Source organism: Microcebus murinus, chromosome 16 (genome assembly GCF_040939455.1).
Source record: "Microcebus murinus isolate Inina chromosome 16, M.murinus_Inina_mat1.0, whole genome shotgun sequence".
NCBI lineage: Eukaryota > Metazoa > Chordata > Mammalia > Primates > Cheirogaleidae > Microcebus > Microcebus murinus.
This window is the reverse complement of record NC_134119.1, coordinates 51,570,429-51,594,539: the sequence shown is the minus strand read 5'-3', so window position 1 is coordinate 51,594,539 and position 24,111 is coordinate 51,570,429. Positions and strand designations below refer to the sequence as shown.

General features: G+C 60.2%; 1 protein-coding gene across 6 annotated transcripts in view; it reads left to right on the top strand.

Moving 5' to 3' along the window:
• Positions 1-6,363: 6,363 nt before the first annotated feature.
• SH3TC1 (SH3 domain and tetratricopeptide repeats 1) overlaps positions 6,364-24,111 on the top strand; it is a 52,191-nt gene continuing 34,443 nt past the window's right edge. For 3 of the 6 annotated variants that reach the window (XM_012783438.3, XM_012783434.3, XM_075992929.1), the window contains exon 1: positions 22,888-23,014. The gene's annotated coding sequence lies outside the window, so the exon portion shown is untranslated. Of the gene's footprint in view, positions 6,477-22,886; positions 23,015-24,111 lie in introns of those variants that run through there. The other 3 variants (XM_075992931.1, XM_075992930.1, XM_012783435.2) reach the window with 2 other exon arrangements.

Sequence of the window (24,111 nt, the reverse complement as noted above, 5' to 3'; positions counted from 1 at the left end):
CTCCCCGCCGCTTTCCCCTGCCTTCCTCAGGGTCTCCAAGCCCCGCCTGGCCTGTGGCCCTGCTGGGCTGGGCCTGGGTCCCCAGCAAAGGGGCCCTTGGAAATGAGAGAGACCCAGGCAGGCGTCCTGGCCCTCACAGCCTTGGCTCCTCCTCCCCAGTGGGGACGCGCTGGCCTTGCAGGCCGGGGGCACGAGGAAGAAGAGGCAGCTGTGCAGGGAGCGCCGCTAGAGGCCTGGGCGGCTGTGGTTCAGTCTCATCCGGTGAAAAGGCAGAGCAGGGAGGCCAAGACCGGCAGAGGTGGTCAGGAGGGGAGAACGGGGCAGGGCCACCCCACATCTGCATGTCGTCCGCCCCACCTCCCCGCCGGGGACACTCAGGCTTACAGAGAGTGAGCACTGTGCCTGAGGTCACACAGGCAGCCATCGGCAGGGCCAGGGACACACCCAGGGGAAGAGCTTTCCAGGGAATTGGAGGGACCAAGGGGGCCTGCCGGAGCATTTGATCAGCTCACTTTCATCCTCATCCTTCCAGATAATCGGGTTCTGTTTGTTATTTGCTCTCCCCAGATGCAAACATACCTTGGGCCTCCCTGTGCTTCCTTATTCAAAGAAGGAGCGGACTTTCCAAGGCCTCAGGGAAAGGGAGTGGACACTCGGGGAGCAAGTGGCAAAGAGCTGACTCCAGGACAACAGGGGTCCACCTGAATGATCGCATTCGTTCTCCCAGCGCAGCCCCAGGCTGCTAGCCCCATTTTGCAGATAAGAAAACTGAGGCATGAGAGGGTGTGCCCTCCCCAGGTCAACCCACAGCCAGTAAAGGGCGGAGAAGAAGCCCAGCCCCCACATGTGCTTGCCGCGCGCGCAGTCAGGCCGTAACGGCCTGTCTGCCGCCCTCATTTAACCACAGCAGCCCTCTGTGTGCAGTGGGGAGACGGTGGCGGGAAACGTTCGTCTTTGCAGTTTCCGTGGGTCAGGAATCATGTGCTCTGGCTCAAGGTCTCTCGCGAGGTGGCGGGGGTGTTAGCCGGGGGTGTCGGCCCGGGGTGCTGGCCAGGGCTGTGGGCTCACCCGAAGGTTCGCTAGGGGAGAATCTACTTGAACTTGGCCCTGTGTGAGGCTCAGTTGTGAGATGAACAGACGGAGGCTTGGGGGGGTCAAGTGTCTGACTCCAGAAAACACAGCCGAAAGCCTCAGAGCGAGGTGCGTTCATCACCTGTGCAGAGAGATGTGGGGCCAGGTGGGAACAGCTCCCGGGGCTCCCCCGGGAATGGAACCCGTTCTGTCTTTGATGGCAGCTGCCACCGAGAGGAGCCCGCAGCGTGCTCCACAGACACCGGTTCACTGAGTCCCATCCGGGGCCAGCTCCTCCTTATTCCCGTCCTGACTTCACAGATGTTACTTAGGCTCGGGCTGGGGCCTGCCCACGGCCCCTCACTGGGACCTGGTTTCCGACCTGCAGCTGGAAGCCCGTGTTCCAGTCTTGTTCCCTTGTGTCCAGTGGCAGAGACACCTGAGCACTAGCGCAGGGCCCTCACCTGGACGGGCCCGAGTGATGACCCTGGGCATCGTGGACACGGCGCCACAGGCACAGGCACAGCCCTCTCAGGGAGGGAAATATGATGGCAGCTGGTCACAAGTCCAGGCCGTGGAGACAGAGCGCCCAGGCCGTACCCACGCTCGCCCCAGTGACCAGCCTGGGATGTTGGGCGCCCACCTCCTGCCCCAAATCATCCCTCTTTACTTTACAGGGTGAGGCCAAAGACACCCTCACCAGGCTGCGCTGCCATGAGACAAGGCGATCCTTGGGGGCAGCACCTGCCGGGGACAACACCATGCCACCCAACACACATGTGCAGTTCAACTGCCAATACCACCGTGTGCTTAAGATTAGGGACCTCCCAGCTGGAGAGAGCCAGGAGAACCCCAGCTCACCTCTTGGGAGGGGCTCCGGAGCCTGTCCCAGACCAGCTTGCTGTTGGCCTTCGGTCTTCCGACAGAGGGCAGTGGTGGGCCGAGGCCGTCCCTCCCCTCCGGCTGGGCGGGGGAAGCTGAGCGGCTGCAGGGGGCGGTGTCTGGAGCCAGGAGGGACTTGTTCAAAGCCATCAGGGAGAGGCGCCCCTGGCTTCCCCAGGCCAACCACACGCTTGTGCACAATGGGCACTTGTGGAGTGGCAGCACAAGCAGGAACAGCCTAAGGCCCTGCAGACTTGTCCTGGGGAGTCGGGGTCCCCACCAGGATCCCAGAGCTCCAGGTGTGAGGTGTGAAGTCCCTGGGCTAGTCCAGGGGCTCTGGACCCCTGCAGAGGGGACGCCTCTTTTGTCTATAAACTTGCTCAGAAACACCTTCTTTTATAAACTTGCACCAACAAATAGCTTTTATTATCACACTAATCACATTTTTTTTCTAATTGAAGAAATCATCATCCTCCGATTATAACAGTAACATACATGGGAAATACAGAAAGAGGATCATGAACACTTAGTCACCCAGCCTCACCACTCTGATGACCACAGTGAGCGTTTTCATATTCTTTTGTTCAATTTTTTTCCTCTAAGGAATATTTTTAAAAGCAAAAATTGAGCCAGCCATGGTGGTGGCATGTGTAGTCCCAGCCACTTGGGAGGCTGAGGCAGAAGGATCACTTGAGCCCAGGAGTTCAAGGCTGCAGTGAGCTATGATTGCACCAGCCTGAGTGACAGAGCAAGACCATGTCTCTAGGGAAAACAAGGCAAAAACGTGGAACAGAATCCATGCTATTATGAAATCCTCCCTCCCCAACCTCTCGGAGAATTCTCCTAGAGTGTCTCCCATGTAATCCCAAACTGTTCTGCCCAGCGGCTTCTGATGCCTGTCTGGGCAGGGCAGCCCCCTGGCATGGGACGTGCTGACTTTGGGGAGGACAGGTCCCAGTTGCCTTCCCAGCATGGACCCCAGAGTGTGGTGAGGGCGAGCACCTCGGCCCCATCAGAAGGAGGGAGTCAGGCCCTGTGTGGCCTTGGCGTTGGCCACCTGGCTGGCCTCAGCCTTCCGTGTGTGCAGCTGGGTTCCCGGACTCTGTACCCGCCACCGCAGCTCCCGCCTCTCCTCGGCCTCTGTGCACGTGGTGCTCTAGCCCCAGGAGCATCTCTAACCCCAGAGAGACACGACCAGGCGCAGTCCACTGGAGGTGCAGCACCTCCCTCCACTGCTCTGGGTCTTGGAGCTCCGCATCTCAGGGTGGCCTTCACTCAGGGGTCATGCCTGTCCCTCAGGCCGCCTCTCACCTTTCACTGAGTCACTCGCCCCATGAGCGCCCCAAGAGGTGGGAGACCTGCTGCACACAGCCCCACTCAAGCCTTGATCCACCTCTGGGCAAACAGGGTGGCCTGGCCAGCACTTTTAGGATCAAGGCCAGCCAAAGGCAGGTGCGCTTGGCTGTATGTTTTGGGCAAGATTTCTAGAATGGTCTTTAAAAGAATATGATAATAAATGTAGGACTTAGGTGATCTGTGTGTTTTTCAATCATTTCTGGCTCCAGTGTCCATTTCCAAGGCACGAAGAGTCAACACCCCTGGCACACACCAACACAGCCCCTCTTCAGTGTGAATTCTGAATGCACCAAAATCAGATTAAAAGCAGAGGGCTGGGAGGCTGCAGTGTGGACACTCTGTTGTTGGGGCATTCTCGAATAGTGAGAAGTGGGCAGTGCTGTCTCACCCCGGCTCCCGACACCGCCCAGTCCCCCAGCCTGGCCGCGGCATCACCCCTGGCCGGGGTGTCGGCTGGAGAAGGAACAGGCGTCCTCCAGTCTGGCAGGTGGAAGTGCTCGCCCTGCGCCCCACCGCGGGGTCTCTCAGGGACCTCCTAGCACAGCCCTTTCCAGAGGGGGATGGGAGGCTGAGGCTGGGGTCTGGAACGCAGGGCTCCTGGGCAGCTTCGCCCGTGGGAGGCCAGCTGAGCTCGGGGAGGGCAGAGGTCGAATCTCCAAAGAGCTACTGGACCCTGCGCCTTCGGTGGAGGGAAATCCCGAGGCAGGACCAGTCCTGGCACAGACCCCAGCTTGGGACTTTCAGGCTGAGATTCTGTCCAAGTTGCTGGGCTGCTTGGCCCTGGTCTGTGCGCCTGGAAATGGGGCCAGCTTCACAGACCTGTAGGGTACATAGCATCAGAGCCAACAGCATTTGGGGAAACAGCCAGGAGGTGCCCAGCCACATTCGGGCTCCGGACCAGGGGGAGGGCCCATCGCAGAGGGTGGCCCAGGACTAATTGCCTCTAAGCCTCAGGGCCCGGGCTACCCTGGTCTACTGGCCAGACCACCACATGGCCGCCAGGTGGGGTCTGTAGGTGCCAGTAGGTGCCTGGGGGCTGTAGCAATTCCAGGGACGGAGCCACAGGGGTCAGTCCCAACTCAGCCCCTGCAGAGTGTCAACCAGCGGAGAACCCGCAGGCCGTGGGCACTGAAGATCTCACCCCACGACGTGGCAGTAGGCCCTCAGCGCGCCAGGTGGGCGGGCGGGGGGGGGGGATCCATGCCCGTGGGACTAGGCTTCCTGGATTTTCAAGAATAGCTAGATGTCTGGTTTCACTGTGAAACCTCCACGCTCTTCATTGTTGAGAACTAGTTCAGAAGTCTTTGACCATGACACCAGTGGGCTGAGGGCTACTGACAGTAGGAGATGCTCATGGGAGCGGAGCTCCAAAGGCCGGGGCTTGTCTGGAACTCCTGGTCCTGGCCCAGCACCAGACACGCGGACAGGTGCCCAGCGACCACTGTGGAAAGGAAGGCCAGGCCTCTGGACTGCAGGGGCCGATCGGGGTCCCTGTGACTGTCGTTATCAGACATCAACGAGCAGGGCACTGGAGAAGCAAGTTCAGTGCTCCCTAGTTGAAAGCAAAGGAAAGGTCAAGCATTTCACACGCAGTCGTTCATGCGTTCATTCGTGCAGGTAAGAGCTGAGTGGGCAGCTCGGCCCACAGCCCAGCCGGCACAGCGAGCGGCACCGTGTGTGCTGAGTCGCAGTCGCCGGCACCAGGCGTGGGTGCACCTCCCCCACCGCCCGGCCGGAGGACATGTGTCCCTTCTCTACCCGACACCCCATGGCACCGGCCAGGCGGGGCCGTGGGCGCCGTGAGCCAGGGTGAGATGGCGGCGCCCCCTTCTCGCCATTCGAGGATGCCCCACAGGAGCGTCCACACAGCGGCCTCCCAGCCGCCTGGCTTCATCTGATTTTGGAGCATTCGGAACTCTCACGAGAAGATGCAGACGCGTGGGAGTGTTTCAAGCCCTGAATGTCTACTGACTAGCTTAATCCTCGTAAGCACCGGATGAGGCAGGCCAGCTACCTACTGTGCCTGCGTTCCAGAGGCTGGGAAAGGAGGCACAGAAAGGTTAGGACACCTGCCGTGCCACACAGCCAGGCATCGGTGGCAGCCCTGCCCCTGGCGGTCTGCGGAGGGGCTGAGGAGGAAATGTCTGTCACAGGCGACTACATCCTGCTGAGGACCTGAAGGTGGAAGTGTTGTTTGAAACAGGGGTTCCCAGACTTGCCTGATAGCAAGCATCACTCGGCAACTTGTTAAAAATCCAGATTTCTGGGCCCTGCCCCAGGAGATGCTGACACAAGGGCCCAGAGTCAAGAATCTATAACTTTAGGCCGGGCGTGGTGGCTCTCGCCTGCAATCCCAGCACTCTGGGAGGCTGAGGCGGGAGGATCACTTGAGCCCAGAAGTTTGAGGTTGCTATGAGCTAGGCTGACACCACGGCACTCTAGTCTGGGTAACAGAGTGAGACTCTGTCTCGAAAAGAATCTGTAACTTTAGGCTTTAAGGTGTCCCAGGTGACTCTGTCTTGAGCAAGTTTGGGGCCTAGTCTCTCTGGACACCACCAGCGAGACACTGGCCACCCTTGCGGACCTCCTGCTGGCCTTACGCTGGCCCAGTGCTACACAACAGGTGCTCAATACACATTTGCTGAGCTCCCCACCAGCTGCCATGAAGGCCCAGCTGCAGGAACCAGGCACGGGCAGGAGTGGCCAAGCTGTCCTCATCCCTGTCCCCGGGGCCCAGCCCCTCTCCTCTCTGAGGGCGGAGGGCCAGGGAGGTAGAGCCTGCCTCCCCCACCCCACGCTCCCAAATCCCCTGGGAGCTCCAGTTCCAAGCGCCTCCTCCCTGCCCTGCCCAGGAATTCGGCCCTGGAGAGCTGACTGCCCTGGCCGATCAGGGGAGGAAGGTCACGAGGAGACCCAGCCCCTTCCAGGAGGCGTGGTGGGCGGGACGCCACAGGCAGCACAGCCAATGATCTGGGCTGACAGCTCAGGCCACCTGATTGGAGCCTGGAGGGCCGGCTGGCTGAAAATGTGCACCTTCCTGCCGGGACCGGGCACTGCCCTGGGAACGGTCTGGATGGGCTGCAACAGCAGCGGATGCACTGCAGCAGGCAAGGCGCCGAGAGAGCCCGTCCCTCCTCTTCCTTGGCAGTGTCTGACCTCCTGGCAGGGTAAGTTTTAGACCTTTCAGCCGGGTCTGTCCCCCAAGGCTACAGCCCCCGAGCCCCAGGCTCAGGGTCACCTGTCCAGACAGGTGGGGCAGGGAAGATTGTGCGTAGGGCAGGGTGTACCCGAAACCAGCCTGGCCAGCAACAGCAAAGCAGGTGCTGCTTTGGGTGGGGCTTCAGGCATCCCGGGAGGGGCCAGCCTGGTGTCCCCACATCTGGGAAACAGGTTGAGAGCCCAGCCGGTGGAGCTGGGTGCTGTGAGGGTGGCAGGTGTGAGGTGGGGCTGACGTTCCCCACAACCTCACGGACTGGGTGGGCAGGTGCCTCACAGGAAGGTGAGGGCCTGAGCGGCATCCTCCAGAGTCTCCGGTCCGGCTCCCACTTCTGGCCGAGTGCTCTCGGGCAATGGTTCCACCCGTCGGAGCCTCAGTTTCCCGGTGTGTAAGATGAGAGTGTTCATGGTGGCCGTCCTGTGCGGTATCCACGTGCGGTCAGCAGCCACAGTTGATAGAAACAGTCCCGTGCCTGTGACCCTGGGGAGGTGGAGGGGACCTGGGCTGGGGGCCAGGGCTGTGGCCCCTCCAGTGGGTGCCTCTGCTGCCCCTGCCCTCCCAGGACCCCGCTCTGGCACCTGGGGATTCTGGCTGCTCCTCCCCCACCCCCATCACAGCCCTTCCCTGCCTCTCCAAAGCTCATCCACCCCCCACTTGGGGACAAAGTCCCTGCCAGCGCCTGGGGGTGACCCCTCCTTCCCTCAGGGGTAGGCTCCAGGTGGTTTCGAAGGAGGCCCCAAGCCCCGTCAGGGCCCACTCCTCATCCACACTGCACCTGGGTTTGAAGGGGTCAGAGGCTGTCAGGGCGGGAGGAGGGGACGTGCCCCACAGCCAAGACTCGAAGGACGTCTGTGAACTTTGCACTGGCTGCCCTGGGGGTGCGGAGGCCACTCTGGCCCCAGGCGAGCCTCGGTTTCTCAATGTGCCATGAGCCAGCCCCCCAGACTCCGTTCCCCACGGGGGCTGTGAGGACTGACTGGGGCCCCTGCGGACTGTGGGGGCAGCGATGTGGCCCCAGCTCTGCGGAGCAGCCTGTCCTCGCTCATCCTCATTTGCAGAGGAGACGCCAAAGCACAAGGTGGTGCACCTTGGCCGAGGTCACTGGGAGGTGGTGGCCAGAGCGGGGGTGCCGTTCCAAGGCCTGCCTCAGCTTCCCTGGCGTGCGGGACAGTAACCAGAGGCCAGCTCTGCCCCAGGTGTCTCTGCTCCTAATGTTCCAGGGAGGAGGAGAGCACTGTTCCTCCAGGTGAGGTTCAAAAGGCTCCTGGGCTGGCCACAAGGCAGGTGGCCTGGGACGTCACCCAAGCTCCAGGCCTGGTTTGGATCCACAGGGTGAGCTGTGACACCCTGTTGTTTTGAGACCTTAATGGTTCATTCTCCAAACACATCAAGCTTCTTCCACCTTGCTGGGACTTTTTTTAATAGACTTGATTTTTGAAGGGAAGAGTTTTAGATTTACAAAACAATTGGGAAGATAGCACAGAGAGTTCTCATAAAACCTCACCCGGTTTCCCCATGAAGAGCATGTTACATTAGTATGGGGCATTTGTCACGGCATCGACGCCTTACTGCTGCCCAAAGCCTAACCTTCATCCACATGTCCTTGCTTTTACCCAACACCCTCCCTGTCCCGGGCTCCCACCCAGGACGCCAGGTCTCCCGGGCTCCTCTGGGCCGTGCCCGGTTTTCCCGCCCTTGACGGTTTGCAGGGGACTGGTCAGGGTGTTGCAGACCGTCCCCACCTGGGACTGTCTCCTGGCAGGCGGGGCTCCTGGGGGAGGCCGGGAGGGGGCGCAGAGGCGAGCATCGTCCTCCTCGCGTCCTGCCAAGGCGCACTCTGCCTCCAGGACCGTCCCCGCAGGCGCCATCGTGCCCAGCTGGCCGCCGTGGTGCCTGCCGGGTCTCTGCCGAGAACATCTCTGTTTTCCGTTTTACTCCAGTTGCACACTATTCTCTTTGGAAGGAAGTCACTGCGCTCAGCGCACACTTAGAGCAGAAGTCGTGTCTCCCGTCGGAGTGGAACAGCTGCGGGAACTGCCTGGAGTCCTTCCCGGTCCCCCAGCTATTCCACTGCACTGACACGAGGACAGACCCTCGGCGTTATTTCTCACTTCGGGTCATAATCTGATGCTGCCTTATTCTTTGCTCAAATATTTCAGCTCTTTCCGTTGACTCCTGTGTCCCTGTGACATGTCCCCACCAATGTGAAATTTCGCTCATTCACTCGTCCATTCCCTCATTCTGCGCAGCCTTACTTCCTTATATGCTTCCTGGCCGAGTCCTAGGAGCAGCCATTTCTCTGCGGGGCCTGTTTCTTCTGTCGGGGATGGTGTTACAGGCCAAGATCTACCTGGGCACCAGGTCTGCTTGTTGCTACATGGGCATCTTGTCTTTTAGGTCCTCTCAGTCGACTGGGCCTGGTGACACACGTGTGCATGCTAACCCACACATATGTGCACATCTGTAGGTATTCCTACAGGTGGCATCTGTATCTCTATGGAGTTAAATGTGCATTCATGCCAATGTCTCCAACCCGTTCTCATGTGGACCACTCCAACCACTGCCCTGGTTGTCTGTGACCTCCCACTGGCGCACTGAGAAGCCCCGTCCTCACGGCAGCCGCCCGCCCCTTGAGGGCTCAGTCCAGGCTGCGTGCACAGAAGTATCAGCATAGCTGAAGCGAACCCAGGGGGAAGCGGCTTCTTCAGCCCAGCCACGGCGCATGCGTCCTTTCACCTCCAGCACTCCAGCCTCCACTCATTTCTAAAGCCACAAAGGCAGGGACCTTTCCCCCCTCTTGGTAAGATTGTTTCTTACATTTGTAACACAGTTAATTGTTTTGTCACATCCTACATCCATGTAGAAGGATTCTTCTGTCCTATATATATATATTTTTTTAAGACAGGGTCTTGCTCTGTCGCCCAGGCTGGAGTGCAGTAGCTCCCAGGCTCAAGTGATCCTCCTGCTTCAGCCTCCCAGGTGTTCCCATTTTGTAACAAAACACAGCAAGACATATGTATCGCTCTGCATCTTGCTTCGTTCTGCTTAATGTGTCTCAGGGTTCTGTTCTTCTTGGCACAGAGAGAGAGTCCTCATTCTGGCTCACAGCTGTTTGCTCTTTGGTATGTGGATGGGTGTGATTTGCCAGACACCTAGGGTGTTTGCAAGGCGTTGCTGTTACAGAGGAGCTGTGGGCAATCTTGAACCTGCCGTTGCAGAGGAAGGCGGTACTCTGCAGCGTGATATCCCAGAGCTAGGCTGGGGTCAAAGGGCAAGCACTATTGCGGGTTTATGGGTGTTGGTCACCTGCCCTCAGATTGGCCCTGTTGGCACCATGCCCTCTGCAGCCTGCTGAGGGTGTGCTGACAGGTGCTGGGTGTTGCCAGTCCCCGAGGTGACAAAGGGTTCCTCGGGGTCATTTTGCATGTCTTTTTTTTTTTTTTTTTTTTTTTGAGACAGAGTCTCGCTTTGATGCCCAGGCTAGAGTGAGTGCCATGGCGTCAGCCTAGCTCACAGCAACCTCAATCTCCTGGGCTCAAGCAATCCTTCTGCCTCAGCCTCCTGAGTAGCTGGGACTACAGGCATGCGCCACCATGCCCTGCTAATTTTTATATATATATTAGTTGGCCAATTAATTTCTTTCTATTTATAGTAGAGACAGGGTCTCACTCTGGCTGGTTTCAAACTCCTGACCTTGAGCAATCCGCCCGCCTCGGCCTCCCAGAGTGCTAGGATTACAGGTGTGAGCCACCGCGCCCGGCCGATTTTGCATGTCTTGAGAGGGCAGAGATTGAGCAAAAATGTGTTTTCGGGCAATAGACAGGAACTGTCGCTCCAGTCCCTCGCTTTTCCTCTGGCGTCTGAACGGAGGCTGCTTCCCAGGTGTGGTTTTGTTCTGCAGCTGCTGGCAGAGGGGCCGGGGTCCAGCCCGACTCTGTGAAATAAAACCAGCAGCAAATTTTGTTTGTTGAAAATTAAAAGTAAAGGGACTGAGAAAAACACCAGATAGATCCCAGCTGAAGTATATCCACAAGCAATTCATGGCCAGGCCTCCCAAACTGCCTAGGCCACGGTGAAGGGAGGGCGGGAGACGGTCACAGCCAAGAGGAGCCCACAGAGTCACCTCGCCTGGGTGCCTGGTCCTTCCCGCGGCGCTGCGGCAGCATGTCTTCCCTGCTGGCGCGATGAGACCTGCCACGTGCTGCCCCGGGCGATCCGGGAGGGAAGAGGGACGCTGGGGAGCTAAGGAAGTCGAGTGGCGGCACCCTCGCTGGCCACCGCTGTGCCCACATGCCCTGGTGGAGGCAGATGGTAACTTCGGGGAAGCCCTGGACTGTCGTCCGCCTTCTCTGTCTATCCGGAATTGTTTTAAACTAAAAAATATAGCTTTAAAAAGACATAAAAGAGGCTGGGCGCGGTGGCTCACCCCTGTAATCCTAGCACTCTGGGAGGCCAAGGCGAGAGGATTGCCCAAGGTCAGGAGCTCAAAACCAGCCTGAGCAAGAGCAAGACCCCGTCTCTACTAAAAAATAGAAAGAAATTAATTGGCCAACTAAAAATATATAGAAAAAATTAGCCAGATGTGGTGTCACGTGCCTGTAGTCCCAGCTACTCGGGAGGCTGAAGCAGGAGGATGGCTTGAGCCCAGAAGTTTGAGGTTGCTGTGAGCTAGGCTGACACCATGGCACTCACTCTAGCCCGGCAACACAGTGAGACTCTGTCTCAAAAAAAAAGACATAAAGGAGAAGAGCCGCTTGAGAAGGTGAAAGGACCCAGACTGTGCTGGCTGCGTCCGAGGCCGCCTGTCTGGCTCCGGGCGCCCGTGAGCCACTCTGGCGACTGCGGTGCAGCCACACCCTGCTTGAAACCCCAGCGCAGTCCCGGGGGTGAGGACCGCCGCCCCTTCCACAGACAGGGTGAATGCGCGAGTGGCAAGACAACCTCCCCAGGCGCCCCACCAGCACGAGGCCAAGCTGGCACTGGGTGGGATGCCTGCAGAGTGCCCGCTGCGTGTCCGGCACCAGGGCTGGGGCTGAGCCCCGGGCCCAGGCTGGGAGAGGCGTTGCTGCGGTGCCGGGGAAGGGCCAGCAGCCAAGGGAGGCGGGGGTGGGAAGGGGCAAAGGGAGACGCTGTTTCCTCCCCTCCTCCCCCAGCTCCTGCCCAGAAGCAGGTGCAGTCTGGGAGGACTGCCAGCGGAGGTGATGGCCGAGCAGGGTTTAGAAGGATTCATAAGAACGGTCAGGCAGCCCGGGGTGGGGGCGGCCTGAGTAGGCCCTCCTTGCTTGAGAGGGCCGAGTGCAGGCTGTGCAGTCAGCTCCTGTCCCCCTGCTGCCCGGCTGGAGAGGGGTGGCGATAAGGGCAGCGCGGAGGCCCAGGCCGGCCGAGGCACACCCGGGCCTGTCCTACCCCCAAGTTCCTGCCCACCCCCAGAGGGGCATGTGTTTCCGTTGAAGCAACCCCTCGTCCTTCAGGTTCACGTTTAGAATCTAAAACCTGAGACGGGCTGGGAGGGTCCGCTGTGGCGGAACCCGTCAGCCTCCCACAGAACCCGGCAGATGATCTGGGTGCTCACCGGGCCTGGGCCTGGGCCTAAGCCCTCATTTTGCTCAGCAAATTTACCATCTTTTGGCCACCGTGGGGCCTGAAGAGGGCTGCTACTCTGTCCCAATGTCGCTTGGCCCCTCCTGGGAGCCACATTCCTTCCCCTTCTCAGCAAGAGAGGGCTGCAGGCGAGCAGTACAGACCTTCCTCACTGTGGCTCCTGCCCCCCTCTGTCCTCCTCCCACTCCCCATCTACCCTGCTCGCTGCACCTTTGCCCATCCTTCAAGGCCCTGCTCAAATGTCACCACCTCCAGGAAGCCTTCCCTGACTGCCAACCTGAGTTAATGTCCTCATCTGTGCCCTCACCATCCTACCCCATCTCTGTTCTACATGCTCAGTTGGATTTATCTGATGTTTTTCTCATGACTAGGCTGGGGTTATGGCTTCAGAAGAGGGAGACCACAGAAGTAAAACACCATTCTCATCACATCCTATCAAGCAAGGGCTCACACTGTCGCCAGGGCTCATCAGTGCTGGTGCTGGCCCCCGGCACTGGCTGCAGTGGTGTCCGCCAGGAGCGCCCCCAGACTTCCTCCTTCCCTTCCTCTCCGTACTGTCCTCCTTGGAGCCCACGCTAAGGAGTGGGGTCATGGCCCCCCGCCTTTGGTTAGGGCAGAACTCCTATGTAAATATTCAGAATTCTTCTGCATGGGGGTTTGCCTCTTCTCCCCATCTCTTAGTTATACAATCATTTATTTATATCCGTGTGGACTCATGGGCATTTATTTTATATTTTGTGTATAAATTAGTACCACTTACGTGTATTTGCTGCTCAGATTGCTCCAGCTTTGGCCGTTGGGAGCTCTATCAGTGGCTCCTGTGTCCCCTTGACACACTCCCTTGCTTGGGGGTCTGTTGGTCCATCCATCCGTCTGCTTATCGATAGGTCAATCGCACTTCCTGACTTCCTGGCACTAAAAGATGCTCCAGGCCCACTGTGTATGTTTCCTCCCAGGAAGTGCATTTCATGAATGTGTCACGTGCCACGGCTGGCTCTGACCCCTACTCCAGGCAGCCTCCCGGCCATTCACAGGGGCCGCTATGCCCGCTGGCTGCTGCTGAGCTGTCTCGTCCCGTCTGTGCCCTGGGCTGCCTGTGCCTCGAGGCCGGGCGCTCTGCAGGGCAGGTGTCTGTCTCACCCATGTTCCAGGTGCTCAGCCCCGGGCCAGGCCAGAGTAGGGCTGCACATTTGGGGCTGGGCAATGCCACCTGCCGACTGTGCCCCTGTGCCCTTGTTGAATGACAATGACAATGTTCTCCTTTGTGGGGACCCCTTCTCCACGGTGGGCACTGGGCCTGGGCAGGGCCAAGGCGAGCGGTGAAGCCACTTGCCCACGGGCTTGGACCCGCAGTCGACTCCAGAGTCTGCTCTCCATCCCCGTGTTGCACCTTAGCGCGTGCTGTACGGGTCAGTGAGGGAGTCCCAGGTCAGGAGGCTGAGGTGCCGGGGCCACCACACTCCCCTTGGTGAATGGGGGGCTATGCCGGAGTCAGGGGGTGTGGGACACGTCTGTCCTGCAGCAGGCGAGGGTAGACCTCAGGGCCCACGCCTGGCCAGGCACCAAAGTGGCGTGCACTCGGCCATGCCTCCCCGAGATGCTGCCTGGGAACCATCCCAGCTGGGCACCGGGCACGTGAAGCCTGCAGGTGTGGACATCGGCCTGCCCAGGGGCTGCTGCCCAGAGCCCGCAGCAGGGACCCGTCACGAGGTTGCCCCCCTGTCCCTATCTTTGCAGCATCCCAGGGAGGTGTGGCGAGTGCTGCAGCCAGCCCTGCTCACATCGTGAGTCTCTCGTGAGGTAGGACAAACCAGCACACCTGCCTGGCTCTAAGCCTGGGTAACGCCTCCCACCCGGCTGCCGCCTGGACAGGCAGGAGAGACGTGTGTGACCGCAAGAGGGGTCAGCATCCCGCACAGCTTTGCTGACGAGGCGCTGTTTAATCGCGGTCTGGCCACTTGCATGTCTGGGAGAGGCAATCCCGTTCGGCACGCATGGGGCCGTAGGCTCCACCTGGCTTGGGTGGCCCAGTCCCCCGTCGCAGGCACTTGATTTGTTAGTCATTCAGCAAACACTTGCAGAGTCTCGGTGCTGTGTTGGGTATGGGGGCCGCAGAGTGTAAGGCCCTGCCAGCGGCCTCCCTGGAGGAGCCCACAGCCGTTGGGGGGGGCAGGGGGGACCTGCCTGTTAAGCAAATGCAGTGATGGATGAAGGTCCCAGTTACAGCACAGTGTGCTCAGGGCTCCCGGGTGCCCGGCAAGGGCTGTCTGGCCATGGTCATGGTCAGGGAAGCCTCCCTGGGAGGTAATGTGCCCCAGCCTGGAGGAAAAGGGGAGGCCTGAAAGAGTGATGGTAAATTCAGGGAACACGTGAGAGAGCACAGAGTGTAGGACCCCACCAGAGATGGGGTTGGAGGGGCGAGGCTGGCAAGGGTAGCTCGGATGTGACCAGGTGGGGAAGGGAAGGGCCGAGTGCCCAGTGACCTGCAGTACCACTGACTAACCCCAGGGAGAAGTGGGGAGGGGGTGGGCAGGCCACCGGGGGCAGCACCTGCCCCGTCAGGCTGTGCGATGTCCGGGCCGGCTGTCGACGACTCGAGGGGAAGCCCTGCGGCGCTGGCTCAGGCACTCGGTCTGAGCTGGAGCCCTGGGGATGTCAGCGTGGGCTCTGGAAGTCCCTGCCTGGGTGAACTCACCCCACAGAGGGGATCCTTAGAGGGAGCGAGACTGTGAGATGGAAGGAGGGCTGGGGCGGGAGAAGGTGCTCAGAGGAGGGCGTGGGCAGTGGATGGTCACTCTGAGAGGTGAGTAAGGTGAGGCTGGGAAGGCTGCTGGGCTTGACCACAAGCAAGGTGCTGGTGACTTTGGCCAGGGTAGTTTTGGGGAGTGTGGGGAGGCCAGGGGACGTGGACAGTGCCTAAGGGTTTGCAGAGGGCCGAGAGACAGGAGGCAGTGGGTGGTGAGGTGGGCAGGACCCGCGTAGCCACAGGTGCCCACGGTGGCCGTTGCCAGCACCTTAGGGAGGTCTGGCATGGCCGAGATGCAGTGGGAGGCTGCAGCAGCCTGGACCTCAGAGCCTCAGGTTCCAGGCTAGGAGGACTTTGCACCCCAAGGAGGTGTAGGGATGGGGGGACGTGTGCTTGGGCTGGGTTAATGTTTGCCTGAGACAAGGTCAAGATCAGCCCCCTGGAATTCCAGCCAGGGCCCCATGCTCTGAATCAGGAATGTTGGGGCTGGGGTCATGCAGGCCCGTGGTGTCATCTGAAAGCTGAGTTTGACTTCCCCAGGCTCTCGGGAAGAGCAGCGACCACGCAGCATGCGCCCTGCACCCTAGCCAGGGACCCTCTACCCCCATCTCCTCCACACAGCCCTCTTGGTCACCCTGCAACCCACCAGCTGGACGGTCCTCCAGGCCTCACTGTTTCAAAGGAGGGGCTGCTTGGGGCTGGTGGGAACTGCAGGGCTGTCCTGGGGTGTGCCAAGCCCCTGGGTGGCTCCCGTGTAGGCAGTGAGTGTGACCTTTCTGGCCAACTTCTCTGAAGGGCCAAAGCAGCATTATTTTGGGTGTCCCTCTTATGAAACTTTGCCTGTGCAAGCTGCTCACCGCCCGGATGAGGAGCACTGTTCTGAGGAGTCCCAAGGTCCTAACCCAGGAGAGGAGGAGGGACCTGCCAGCCTGCACAGTCAGCGATTCCCAGGCTAGAGGGCGGCACCCACCCCACAGAGAAGGACGTTCCAGGCAGGCGGCAGCAAGCGTCTTGGGTCCCAGCAGAGGCCCGGGAACTGCTGACCGTTTCCTGCAGGCCTCTGACCCGGTGCCCCGGCCACCCTTCCGGCCTGGTGGCCATCAGTCATCTTGCAAGGCTGTTTGGTCCTTGTTTTGCAAAGAGCAGTTCCTGAAATCCAGGGGCCTAGAACTCTGCTCATCTTTGATCAAGGGCTGGTTTCAGCAGTGAAGTCCAGAAATAACGAACATTCCAAGCATTTTCCAAGCGGGGCACCGTCCTAGCCCTCCAGGGCCAGGCTCCAGGCGGCGGCTTATCATACTGCCCAGACGTGTTTGTTCCCAAGCTTGGGTGTGCAGAGGAATCCACACAGAAAGAAACCTCAGGGCAGATTTTTGCAGACCTTCCCCCTAGATCCTGGGTCTGGGTGGAGCTCGGGAATGCCTCACCCCGAGGGTGTGTGGTGGTGTCTTTGTCTTTCTGGGAAACACTGCCTTCAGCCCAGACAATTCGCATTTTACATGTGAGGAATCAGAGGCCAGCAAATGTGACTGGGCGGTGTCACAGCTGGGCTCGGGCCAGGACACATTCACCACGGGTGGGGCTGATCTCTCAGAGTCCCCTTTAAAATGAAAGGGTCATATAAACACCAGGAACTCTCCTTCCTGTGACCTTGGGTGAAGGCCTTTCTCCTCTGGCACCAGCCTTTGCATTTGCAAGCCTGAACATGTGAAATTACAATCTTATTACCCAACTACCGGTCTTTATTTGGGGCCATCTCTCACGGTCTAAGTTCAGGTTCTTGACAATACTTGATAATTTAACTGTCCGTGCATGTGTGTTCACAGTTGCAGTCATAACCGGGGAGCAGGGAAGCTGGGCCTGGGCAGAGGATGAGCTCAGCTCCCAGTCTGCAAACCACACCTGTGGGCCAAATCCGGCCCCATGTTTTGTAAATAAAGTTTTATTGGCATGCAGCCACACCATTCACTTGCCAGTGTCTGTCTGCTCTCCTGCCATAATGGCAGGGTGCGGTGACCCCATGGCGGGCAAAGCCAGCCACACCCCACTCGCCCTTCACAGACAGAGTGCCTGCCCTGCTGGCGAGTGACCTGCACGGCTGGAGTGGGGAGGGTGCGGGTAGCCCGCACTGCCCACCCCCAGGCCTCTGCATTCCTGAGAGTGTTTTCTGGCCCTTGGTATGACCTGTTGTAGATTAACCCTGGGGGTAAGAGTGTTCCTGGGTGGGGCTCTGCACTGGCTGCCAGTATCTGCGGTCCTCTGTCCACTGCATTGTCTGTGGGAGACTTTAGCACTGTGCCTAGAGCACAGCTGTCTGAGCTGGTCCTGTCCCCTGAGAAGCCCTTTACACCCCATCTTTGCCTGGTTCCTCTCCCTCTGAGTCTCCGCCCAGGTACCTCCGCTGTCAGGAAGCCTGCCTGGGTTTTCCCTTCCCAGGTTTCCCTTGGCCGGCTGCTGCATTGATAACCCTGTGTCATCCTGGTCTGTTTAATGGTTGGTTTCCCCACCTTGTCTGAGAGCTTCTATAGGGTGGGGTCCTAAAAGGCTGAGCTGGGATGGGGGGCTGCCATTGTGGGGGGCAGGCGTGGCCGCAAACCACAAAGGGTGGAGTTCTCGAGGTGGAGAGTGCTATTCCTCAGCGAGGCACGAGGCCCGGGGATCCCAGGGGCAGGGCCAGGTCCAGGTCCCCTCTCCAGCTGTGAGATCCTGTGCTTATATGGCTCATGGCTGTCTCAGAGGCTGAACGTGCTCTAAGATGACATGAGGAAATCAGAAACCATCTTTATATGACTGCGGCTGTCACTGTTTTCCCCAAGGGTCTACAAATAACAAAAATAAGAGCCTTCTGCCAGGCAGGAGGAGGATGACAGGCCCACCGGCCCTGCTCTCCCGGCTCCTCGGTCGTGCCGGCCTGTGTCTGTGGATCTGGCAGGGCTGTCCCGGGCTTACCCGGAAAGCCAAAGCAGGAGGGCTGGGCTGGGGGCTTCACGCCACAGCTGGGTCCTGAGGAGTAGCAGGTTTGGCCACTTCTCGGTGCCACCTGGGGGGATGCGTTCCTCTTGAAGGTGGCCTTTGCGCATGATCCGGGAGGAGGACGCTGGCTCCAGATGCAAGTGGCAGGGTGTGTCGCAGGAGACGCTCGGACAATGGCAATCGCGGGCACCTGCGGCCCGTGGGTCCAGCCCCGCCTCACTCACCCGGCTGCCTCCTGGCTCTCAGCCCCTTGGCATAGCCCCAGCCCAGCACCACGAGGGCCGTGGCGAATCCTCCGTCTCCGCTCTGAGCCTGGGCCTCCCCCGGGGTGAGCCCCGCGTACTACGCTGACAGGGGCCCGCCCTTGAACTTGACGACTGGATGGTCACAGGAAAACGTCCGAGGCACACGTGCTTGAACATGCGTCCCTGGCACTGGTCTGCCTAGACTCCTGCGCGGCCAAAACACGTGACAGGAAGAACTTGCCAAAAACGTCCTTATCCCTCCCTCGGGGAAAGCCCCTCTTAGGGCCTGTTTTGCTTCCCTCCAACCCTAACGCACCTGTCCTCGCTCCGTCCTGAGCGGGCTGGCAGTGGGTCAGGACATGAGGAAGCTCTCAGAACATCCCCTCGTCCTGCCAGCGGGTCACCATACCTTGTAATTCAACAAGCACTGGGGAAAGGGCCAGATCGCCATGCTGGAGGGCAGGAGAGTTTGCTTATCTGAAAACCCCAGGCTCCCTGGACAGAACTCACTTCCTGAGGTTCCTGGGAATTGGCCACGGCTTAGAGAGCCCCAGAGGGCAGCCGAGGGCAGGGGGAGCACAGGCTTGTGCTGGAAGGATTGGGCCCCAGGCCGGCTCTGCTGCTTGGGAGCTGGGAGCCGCGCCCCCGGCAGGCCGTGCCTTGTCCGGGGGTCCTGGGGGTGCTCACTCTGCTAGGGCCGCTGTGGAGACCCACAAGGTGATGGTCCACGCGAGGGACTTGGCATTCTCTCTGCAAGTGATGACTTGAATTTGTTACAACCATGTGAGGGATCAGAGCTGTTGGCTGGCACTTAGAGGTCCCAAGCCCAACTCTACCTCTTGCAGGAGGAGGAAACCGAGGCCCAGAAAGTGACAGGTTGTACGGGAGGGGGGGGAGTCCAAGGCTGAGCTGGGGCTCCAACAGGCCCTCGGGCAGGCAGAGCTGTGTGACTCTGCCCCCGTGTCTGCAGCCTCCAAGAGGCACACGTGCTCACAGCCCTGGCCCTGCACGGCTCAGGTGTGTCCCTCAGAAGGCCCGGGTGCACTGTGCGGGTCGGTGCGCTCTGTGGGGAGGCCCGTGGAAATCCGCCTGGCCTTGGGCCGAAAGCACAGCTGCAGAGACAAACAGGATACGGGGTCTCCAGCCGCTGCGGGGGACAATGGCCAGGAGAGGAAATGTCTCCAGACCCTTGTGTAGACGGAGCCTGTCTGGGGCCTCTTTCAACACAGCTTTTAGAAAAACAAACGGAGGCGAGGCCGAGCACCTCTGGCCAGGGAGGAAGTGTGCTCTGCACGCTGGCGCGCGGGTGGAGGTGTGGGTGCGATGCAGCGCTGGGCCACCCTCCCCTTGGGCCCCACGTCACAGGTGGAAACTGAGGCCAGGGGGAAGAGGAGGATGTGTCACGGGCAGGCTGCGAGTCGGTGGGGGATGTCTCGGGCGCTCACTTTCCACTTTTCTCCACAGCCCCTCGGGACTGTCACCTGAGCAGTGGGACATGCCAGCCCTGTCCCATGGGGGCCAGGGGAGTGTGAGGAGGCGCCGACCCCTGGGGACAGTGGTGCTTCCCCACTGGCCCACCCAGCACCCTCCCCAGCGCTCCTGGCAGGGCTGAGGCCCCAGAGAGGACAACACTGGCGTCTGTTAAGTGCACCGACGTGTCAGCACGACCGTGCTTGTGTTGGACTGTTAGAAAAGTTCTCGAATCTATTTTAATCCTCGTGATGACCCAGAATGCCCCCCAAGCCTCTGAGAGGACGGAAGCTCTCCGTGAGGCGTGTTGGTGCGGCGCCCCGGCCTGCCCGGTCCCGTGTGTGGTGGCCTGGGCTAGGGGGGAGTTGGAGCTGGAACAGGCGTCGCCCTTGGGTGGAGGAGATCGCGCGAGGGGAGCCCCAGGGGCCAGAGCTGTGCAGAGGCAGGTGGGAGAGAAAGACCTGGAGGGGACGGGGCGGTGCGGGGCATCTCGGGCACACAAGGGTCCCAGGTGCCCATGCAAAGGGGGGCTTGGGGCATCTGCCTCTACGTGGAGGTGGCAGCTTGCCCAGAAAGCGGCCCGAGCAGACGAGAGGCTGGTGCCCTGGGTCACACCCATCCTATGGAGAAGGCGCCAGAGAACTCCAGCCCCCAAGGCCCTGTGGGCCGTGGCAGTGGGACACCATGGAAGGTGGGGCGTCACTGGCCCCAAGGGCTGACAAGGGGGAGGCAGAGGGAGCTGGCCAGAGGCCACCAGTGGCTGAGCGGGGCAGGAGGCAGCTGAACTCTCCTGAACCGAGGCAGGAGGAGGTGGGAGACAGAGCAGACAGGTGTTTGCAAGGCAAGGTGTGGGAGCAGGTGCCCAGGGCCGGGGTCAAGAGGGGCTTTAGGGTGGGCCCCTGACCTTGCTTAGTCCATCCCCAAGGCCCGAAGGGGGACCGGGAGGACATGAGGCGTGAGGGACCACAGGCCACTGAGGCTGAGGGGGTTGTGACCCCGTCCCTAGCCTGCTTCATGAGCGAGCACAAATGCTGAACTGACCCCAAAAGTCAGGTCCACCCAGAACCTGTGGATGAGGCCTTGTCTGGAATAAGGATCTTTGCTGATGTGACTAAGTCAAGGGTCTCGAGATGAGATCCTCCTGGGCGACCCAGGTGGGCCCCAAGTCCGGTGACAGTGTCCTTAGAAGAGACAGAAGGGAAGACACACACAGAGGAGGTGGCATGGAGACGAGGCAGAGACTGCAGTGACACTGGGAGCCACCAGATGCTGGAAGGGCAGAAAGGAATGTCCCCCAGAGCTCCTGGAGGGTGTGTGGCCCTGCAACACTCTGGTTTTGGACTTTTGGCCTCCAGACTGAGAGCAGGGGCCTTTGCTGTCTGAAGTACCCAGTCTGTGGCCTTTTGTTGTGGCAGCCCCAGCACACTGATGCAGTGACCGTCACAGCTACCGCGGGGAGACCAGAGAGACCACTGTTTCCAGCACACACAGCGGCAGCCAGGGCTCCAGAGCTGCTGCCCTCTGTCTGGTGGGTCAGACACTCAGATTGCTGTCATCGGGGACTCTGAACCTGGCCACCACGTGCCTCTTCCTGCCCCCATGTGGTCACCGAGCATGTGTGTGGCCTGGGGGCCTGGGGAGGTGGGGGGGCAGGCCTGGCTCTGCCCCTGCAGGCCTTTTGGGGTGGAGTGGGACAAGCATCTCCACTGGGCCCTGGCCTCTTGGGGGTTGTTGTGACTTTAGGGGCTGCTGTGCAGAACCTCAGAGGGCTGAGGAAGTGGAGGCTCGAGGCCAGAGCCCGTGGTTAGAGGACAGAGGGTGGGGAAGAGGGTGGGAGCCCCCGGCATGGGCTGGAGGGGTGCTGCCCAGACCCCCCAGGGGATGAACACCTGAGCTGTGTCTGGTTGTCGTGACTGGGGGAGGGGCTGCTGGCATCTGGCGGGTGGAGGCAGGGATGCTGCTGATCACCCTCTGGTGCACAGCACAGGCCCTCGCCCCGCCAATGACACAGCGTGATTTGGCCCCAAATGTCAGCAGTGCTGTGATGGAAAAATCTAGGCCTAAAACTCCAGGCAGACCTGGTTCTAGTCTCATCTTCTAGCTGGTCACTGGCCCTGGGCATGTCACATTACCTCTGAGCCTCAATTTCACTGTCTATGAAATGGGCACATTACTATTTAACTTAGGGATTATTCCTGGTGTTATTAAACCAGCCCACCACAAGCGCACAGTGGAGGGAGCCCTCCTTCTGCGTCCTGGGGCTGGGCTGGAGCCATCAGCCCATGGCGCTGAGTGCGCATGCCCATGGGTGCCCACTCCCGGGCGTCAGCAAGGGTATGGGAGCAGGCCAGCAGGTGGGGGCTGATGGGGCCCGAGTTCAATTCCGGCTTCTTGCCCCAGCTGACAGGAGACCCGGTCTGGGCTTCCCACTGAGCTGGGGTGAGAATCCCGCCTTGGGTGGCCCCAGCCTAGCTAGGAAGGTTCTTTTTCCCAAACCGAGACCAGCCCTGGAACCAGTGGGCGGGTAATGAGGTAGACCCCTGGGAGGCGCCAGACTCCTGGGAAGCAGAGCTTGGGGAAGAGCAGGAGGGCCCATCTCTCCTCTAAAATGTTTCCACTGATGGGCCATTGGGCCAGACAGAGACTGAAGGGGCTGCATGCATGTGTTTGTGCATATGTGTGTTTGTCCTGTGTGCACACGGGTGCCCATGTGTCTGCCTGTGCCCATGCTCATGTGGGTTTATGTGTCTTTGCATGCATAAGCATGTGTATGCCTGTGTGTGTGCATGTGTGTCTGTGTGCATGCATGTGTATGTTTGTGTGTGCACTTATGTGTGTCTGTGTGTGCATGTGAGTGCATGTCCGTGTGTACGCACAAGTGTGTCTGTGTGCGTGTATGTCTGTGTGCACATGAGTATATGTGTGAGCATGTTTGTGTCTGTGTGAGTGTATGCCTGTGTGTGCACACGAATGTGCATGTTTGTGTGTGAGTGTGTGTCTGTGTGTATAAGTGTATGTCTGTGTGTGCACATTAGTGTGTGTGCACATGTGCAGTAAGTGCAAGAGGAGCAGAGAGCAGAGCTGAGGCTGGCAGGGCACAGGGCTGGCACTGGTGAGTGTCCCCTGGCCTCTACAGTGGAGCCTGGGGGCTGGGCAGTGGGCAGGCAGGACAGGGCCTGGGGCTGGTCCAGGAAGGAGCTAATGATCAACCGGCTACAGGCGCTGCGCAGCGCTGGGCCTGCCTCATCCGCCCCCAGGCGCGGGGAGGAAGTGCAGCAGGAAGCAGGGGCGGTGGCGGCCGTGCAGTCAGCCTGGCTGTGGGCGGCCCCGGCCTGCCCTGGCCAGCTGGAGACAGCCAGGCGGAGCCAGTCAGCGCTGAGCCGGGATCAGCCACCTGGTGCCTGCGTCCTACAGCCGTGTGGGCCTGGGAGCTGCCCCTGAGGAGCAGAGCAGGTACAGGGGTGTGTGAGACAGGAATGGGGGACTCTAGGGCAGGTATAAGGATTCTGGGGCAGGCATGGGGGCTCCAGGCAGGCAGGGTGTGGGCCCACCAAGCAGGCTGCGGTCTGCAGAGCTGGGGCTTGCCACAAGAGGTAAGAACCGTGTCCCACCTTCTACTTTGTCGAGGACTTTTCTGGCCTGCCTGGGGTCAGGGCAGAGCACTGCTGCACTCTGGGGCGCGCGAGGCTGCCCGCACACTGCGTGTGGGGCTCATGCGCAGTGATCACAGACAGTGATTTCAGATTTGGCAAAGCACCACTGCTCTGGGACCTCGCTCCACCCACGCTGCCCCCAGCGAGAGTGGCCCAGGGTCTGGACGGGACACAGGGATCCCAGCAATAGGGCATACAAGGTCCAGTGGGTCTCAGTGTGACCCCAGCCCTGGGTTAGCTGAGGCCACATCGGCAGGCCCACGAGTGCTGGCACAGTGCCTCTGAGCCGCCCCCGGGGCCGCTGTGGCTGTGACCTGGCCATTCGGGCATCGCCGTCCCTGGCTTCCTTTCCATCCACCAAAGGGACCAGTGACTTGACCGGGAACACCAGCCAGAAAGTTCCAGGGGAGGTCCTGGGTTCAGCCTTCCAACTCCAGGTGTGGCCGGGGCATGTGGTCCTATGCACACCACCGAGACCCTCTCTGGGCCTGGGGGTGACCCCCCAGGAGCCCTGCCCCGTCTGTGAGGTGGGAATTTCTGACCTTTTGCCGCCTGCAAGGCTCAGATGCGAGGGACGGCAAAGCGATGTTGGGGAGGTATGGGTGCTGGAGCCGGGGCAGCCTGCGCGGGGCTGCCACTCGCTCGGGGCGGCCTCCCAGCCCCACAGGCGGGCGAGGAGCTGCAGCCGAGCTTGTGGCTGCAACAGGGGCTGGGCGGAGCCGGTGCATCCAGGTCCAGGTGGGGTCCCCATCCCAACCATGTCCCTGACTGTATGACCTTGCCCATACAGAGTCACTGTGGCTGGCAGCACGTCTGTGAAGTGGGCCCGGTGGCACCTGCCTCCTCCAGGTTAGCCGAGGTTGCTTAGTGAGCACCTCAGAGCGGCCTGTTGTCACA